Source organism: Ciconia boyciana, chromosome 28 (assembly GCF_034638445.1).
Source record: "Ciconia boyciana chromosome 28, ASM3463844v1, whole genome shotgun sequence".
Lineage (NCBI taxonomy): Eukaryota > Metazoa > Chordata > Aves > Ciconiiformes > Ciconiidae > Ciconia > Ciconia boyciana.
The window spans coordinates 1,736,152-1,742,271 of NC_132961.1; positions in this window are offsets into that span (position 1 = coordinate 1,736,152).

Consider the following 6,120-nt stretch of genomic DNA (forward strand, 5'->3'; position numbering starts at 1 on the left):
GATCCCAGTCCCCCAGTCCCTTCCCAGCCCCCCAACTGGATCCCAGTCCCCCCAGTCCCCTCCCAGCACCCCCAACTGCACCCCAGCACCTCCCAGTCCCCCCAACTGGATCCCAGCACCTGCCAGCCCCCAATCCCCCAGGACCCCCAGTCCCTTCCCAGTCCCCCCAACTGGATCCCAGTCCCCCCAGCCCCCTCCCAGCACCCCCAGCTGCACCCCAGCACCTCCCAGTCCCCTCCAGCATCTCCCAGTTCCCCCCAGTCCGGCCCCGCCGGCCCCCCACCCTGCAGCACCCGCCGCCGCTTGCAGAATACTAATGGGGCCGGGGCGTGCGGCTGTGCGGCTGCCTGTGTCCGCCTGTCCTGCCCGTGTCCGCCTGTCCCTGCCCGCGTCCGCCTGTCCCTGCCCCCCCCGGGGTGCCAGTGCCCCCCCCGGGGTGCCCACGCGTGGGGGGGGGGCCCGGGGTGCTGCGCTGGGTGTCCCAGCCCAGGGTGTCGGGCTGCCATGGGAGGGGGTGGGGAGGGCCTGGGGGGTGTCAGGGGGTGTTGGGGTGTCGGGGTGTTTGGGGGTGTCGGGGGTGTTGGGGGTGTCGGGGTGTTTGGGGTGTCAGGGTGTTGGGGGGTGCCAGGGTGTTTGGGGTGTCAGGGTGTTGGGGGTGCCAGGGGTGTTGGGGGTGTCAGGGTGTTTGGGGTGTCAGGGTGTTGGGGGTGCCAGGGGTGTTGGGGGTGTCGGGGTGTTGGGGTGTCGGGGTGTTGGGGGTGTTGGGGGTGTTGGGGTGTCGGGGTGTTGGGGTGTCAGGGTGTTGGGAGGGTGTCAGGGGTGTTGGGGGTGTCGGGGTGTTGGGGGTGTCGGGGTGTTGGGGGGTGTTGGGGGGGTGTTGGGGGTGTCGGGGTGTTGGGGGTGTCAGGGTGTTGGGAGGGTGTCAGGGGGTGTCAAGGGGGTGTTGGGGGTGTTGGGGGCGTCAGGGTATTGGGGATCCCAGGGGGTGTTGGGGGCATCAGGGGTTGTCAGGGGTTGGGAGGGTGCCAGGGGTGTTGGGGGCATCAGGGTGTTGGGGGTGTTGGGGGCGTCAGGGGGTGTTGGAGGTGTCGGGGAGTGTCAGGGGTGTTGGGGGCTGTCAGGGGTTGGGGGTGTTGGGGTGTTACAGGTTGTCAGGGGTGTCGGGGAGGGTGTTGCATTGGGGTGTTGGGGTGTGTTGGGGTGTCGGGCTGTCGGAGGGTGTTGGAGGACTTTGGGGTGTTGTGTTGGGGGTGTCAGGGTGTTGTGTCAGGGTGGGGGGTGTCAGGGTGTTGCAGGGGTGTCGGATTGCTGTGTCAGGGGGTGTCGGGGTCTTGGGGGTGCCGGGGGTGTTGGGGTGTTGTGTCGGGGTGTCGGGGTGTGTCGGGGTATTGGGGGGTGTCGGGGTCTGTTGGAGGGTGTCGGGGTGCGTTGGGGTGTTGTGTCGGGGTGTCGGGGGGGGTTGGGGGTGCGTTGGGGTGTTGTGTCGGGGGGTGTCGGGGTGTCGGGGCGTTGTGTCGGGGGTCCCCGCCCGGCGCTCACCTCTCACGCTCCCCACCGCATCCCGCCGCCGCCGCCGCCGCCGCCACCGGTCACTCGGACACCGGCACCGGCCCCGCCCCCGGTACCGGCCACGCCCCCTCCCCGGTACCGGCCACGCCCCGGCGCCGGTCCGGAGCCGGACAACACCCGGGGCGGGCGGACAGACGGACCGACAGGCGGACACACAGACAGCCAGACCGCCCCCCCCCCCCACCTCCGGCGGGTCATTAAGATTCCGAGCGGGTCGCTACAGACAGACAGACAGACAGCGGCACGGCCCCGGGACCCCCGCAGCCCCCCAGAGCCCCCCAAACACCCCAGGGCCCCCCGGTTACCCCTGGCCCCCAAACACCCCCAGCCCCCCAAACAGCCCCCAGGGCCTCCCCGGTTACCCCCGAGCCCCCCAGCACAGCAGCCCAGACTCCTGGGTCCCTCCCTTAGCCCCTCCCCCCGGTGGGGCGGGGCCAATGGGGTGGGGGCGGGGCCCCCCCCCCCCCCCCCCCCGCCCCAGGCCAGGTTTGAGGGGCAGCTGTGGGGCAGGAGACTCTGCGGGGGGTTATGGGGCAGGAGATGGGGCTGGAGGGCAGCTATGGGGCATGATATCTGGGTTGCTATGGGGCAGGAGGTGGGGCTGGGGGGCAGCTGTGGGGCAGGAGACCCCAGGGAGGGTTATGGGGCAGGAGATGGGGCTGGGGGCAGCTATGGGGCTGCATACCTGGGTTGCTATGGGGCAGGAGGTGGGGCTGGGGGGCAGCTGTGGGGCAGGAGATCTGGGTTGTTATGGGGCAGGAGATGGGGCTGTGGGGTGGCTGTGGGGCAGAAGACTCGGGGGGGTTATGGGGCAGGAGGTGGGGCTGGGGGGCAGCTGTGGGGCAGGAGATCTGGGTTGTTATGGGGCAGGAGATGGGGCTGTGGGGTGGCTGTGGGGCAGAAGACTCCGGGGGGGGTTATGGGGCAGGAGATGGGGCTGGAGGGCAGCTATGGGGCATGATACCTGGGTTGCTATGGGGCAGGAGGTGGGGCTGGGGGCAGCTGTGGGGCAGGAGACTCCAGGGAGGGTTATGGGTCAGGAGATGGGGCTGGGGGCAGCTGTGGGGCAGGATACCTGGGTTGTTATGGGGCAGGAGATGGGGCTGTGGGGCAGCTGTGGGGCAGGAGACTCTGGGGGGGTGGGTTACGCGGCAGGAGACGGGGCTGGGGGACAGCAGTGGGGCAGAAGGTGAGGCTGGGGGGCAGCTATGGGGCAGACCCCCTCCCCAGCCACACCTCCTGCTGCTCTTCCCAGGCCACGGGCGCCATTTTGGGGCAGAAAAGGCCATTTTCTCTGTTCCGGCAAGGGGCGGGCGGGGGCCGTGCAGCCGCCAGGCTCTGGGGGGGGGGTTGGGGGTGCTGGCAGGAGGGGGGAACCCCCACACCCCAAATTAGGGGGGGGCTGGATCCCCGCCGAGGGGCTGGCGAGTGACTCACCGGGCCGGTAGCGGCCACCGTCGCACCCCGGGGGTCGGTGACGTCGAGCGGGACCTGCGGAGGTGACACCGTGTTGGGGCGCGTCCTCTGCACCCCGCGGCTCGTTAGCGGGTTAATGAGCGCCCGTTCTCAGCCGCTCTCCGGCCCTCAACGGTTGCGCCCGGGCAGCGGGACAGGCGGCGGCCGGCTGCACGGGCTAACGAGCCCGTGGTTAATCGCCCGAGCGGCAGCAGACGGCTCCTGCCTGCGGGTCGCGCCAGGAGTGATGGCCGGGCAGAGGCGCAGGCAGGAGCCATGGCCGGGCGCTGGTCTGGGTGGTGAAGGGGGGAGCCCCCGCCATGGCAGGACCCCAGGGCTGAGGTGAAGGACGAGGCTGAGCCCCCGCCATGACAGGACCCCAGGGCTGAGGTGAGGGGAAGGGGGGAGCCCCCGCCATGGCAGGACCCAGGGTGAGGTGAGGGGAAGGGCCGAGCCCCCTCCATGACAGGACCCCAGGGCTGAGGTGAAGGACGAGGCTGAGCCCCCGCCATGACAGGACCCGGGGCTGAGGTGAGGGGAAGGGGGGAGCCCCTGCCATGACAGGACCCCAGGGCTGAGGTGAAGGACGGAGCTGAGCCCCCACCATGACAGGACCTGGGGCTGAGGTGAAGGACGGAGCTGAGCCCCCTGCCATGACAGGACCCCAGGGCTGAGGTGAAGGACGGAGCTGAGCCCCCACCATTGCAGGGCCCCAGCGCTGAGGTGAGGGGAAGGGGGGAGCCCCCACCATGGCAGGACCCAGGGTGAGGTGAGGGGAAGGGCTGAGCCCCCACCATGACAGGACCCCAGGGCTGAGGTGAGGGGAAGGGCCGAGCCCCCTCCATGACAGGACCCCAGGGCTGAGGTGAAGGACGGAGCTGAGCCCCTGCCATGAGAGGACCCCGAGGGTGGGGGGGTCACCCACCGTTACGGAGCCCCATGCCCGGGCCCGGGGGGGGTCTCCGGGAGGCGGAGGCCGGGCCGGGGGGACCGGGGGGACCGGGGGGGGCCGAGGCCGCCGCCCGCTCCCCTCAGCGCCCCTTTCCCGCCTTTTTCCCTTCCCGCCCTTGCGGCAGGGAGGGGCCAGAGCGCATGCGCGCTCCCCGCCGCCTCCGATGCCCGATTGGCCCCGCCCACGGCCCCGCCTCCTCGCCTGCTTCCCCGCCCTCGGCGCAGGCGCGGGGGTGGGGACGGGGGGGCGTGGCCTGCGGGCGCGCATGCGCCGTGTCAATGTCAGCAGCGGGCGGCAGGTCAGGGGGAGCGGAGCGGGGTCGGGAGCCGGAACCCCCTGCACCCCATTGCACCCCATGGCACCCCATGGCACCCTATTGCTCCCCCTATTGCACCCCATGGCACCCCCTATTGCACCTCCTATTGCACCCCCTGCACCCCATTGCACCCCCTGCACCCCATTGCACCCCATTGCACCCCCCGTTGCACCCCATGGCACCCCATTGCACCCCCTATTAAAATTCCCCTGCAATTCCCTAGGTATTGCACCCCATTGCACCCCCGTTGCACCCCATGGCACCCCATTGCACCCCTATTAGCACCCCTGCACCCTATTGCACCCCCTGCACCCCCTAGTTGCACCCCATGGCACCCCCTATTGCACCTCCTATTGCACCCCCTGCACCCCATTGCACCTCATTGCACCCCCTATTGCACCTCCCATTGCACCATTGGACTCCCCTGTTGCACCCCCTGCACCCTCTATTGCACCCCTATTGCACTTCATTGCACTCCCTATTGCACCTCTTCCATTGCACCCTCTGCACCCCTTATTGCACCCCTTGCACCCCATGACACCCTTATTGCACCCCTTCGTTGCACCCTATTGCACCCTCATTGCACCCCATGGTCACCCCATTGCACCCCTCTATTGCACCCCTGCACCCCATTGGCAATCTTACATTGCACCCCCTTCTGTACCCCCCTTATTGCACGCCTTCTGCACCCCATGGATACCCCATTGCACCCTTGTTGCACCTCATTGCACCCCATTGCACCCCTGCACCCTCATTGCACCCTCATTGCACCCCATGGCACCCCATTGCACCCCCTCTTCATTGCACCCCTGCACCCCATTGCACCCCATTGCACCCCATTGCACCCCCTGCACCCCCATTGCACTTCTCTTCGTTGCACTCCCTTCGATTGCACCCCTGCGAAACTCCTATTGCAGCCTACTTCTGCACCCCCCTATTGCACCTCCCACTGCACCCCGATTTACCCTTCGCACCCCATTGCACCCCCCATTGCACCCATAACTGTTGCCCCCACATTGTAACATAACCCCATTGCACCCTTATTGCACCCCACTGCACCCCACTGCGTTCCCCCGATTGCACCCCACTGCACCCCCTTGCACCCCACGTCGCACCCTGAGCGCCCGGCGCTGCACCCCGCATGGCACCCCACATTGCACCCGCTGCACCCCATGTTGCACCCTGCATTGCACCCTGCTGCACTGCATCGCACCCCACATCGCACCCCACATCGCACCCCACATCGCACCCCACTGCACCCCGTGCACCCATCGCACCCCGTGCACCCCGTTGCGCCCCACTGCACTGCATCGCACCCCGCATTGCGCCCTGTGCACCCCACTGCACCACTGCACCCCACTGCACCTCAGTGATACCAGTTGCCAAGCACCCCACTGCACCCATCGCACCCCACATTGCACCCCACATTGCACCCCACTGCGCCCTCTGCACCCTGCATTGCACTTCTTGCACCCCATGTTGCACCCAGCATCGCACCCCACTGCAACTCCATTGCACCACATTGCACCCGTGCACCCCATGCACCCCACTTCGGCACCCCCATGCACCCCACTCTCGGCACCCCTTAACCATGCACCCTTAACATTGCACCCTCGTGCACCCCTGCACCCCAGTTGCGCATCGCACCCCACTGCACCCCACTGCACCCATTCGTGTCACCCCCCGTCATTGCACCCCGTGCACCCATTGCACCTCCCCTGCGCCTCACTGCACCGCATGCGCCCATTCGCACCCGTGCACCCCGGGACATACCACTGCACCCTCGTGCACCCGTTCGCCGCATGTCGCACTGCACCCACTGCCCAAC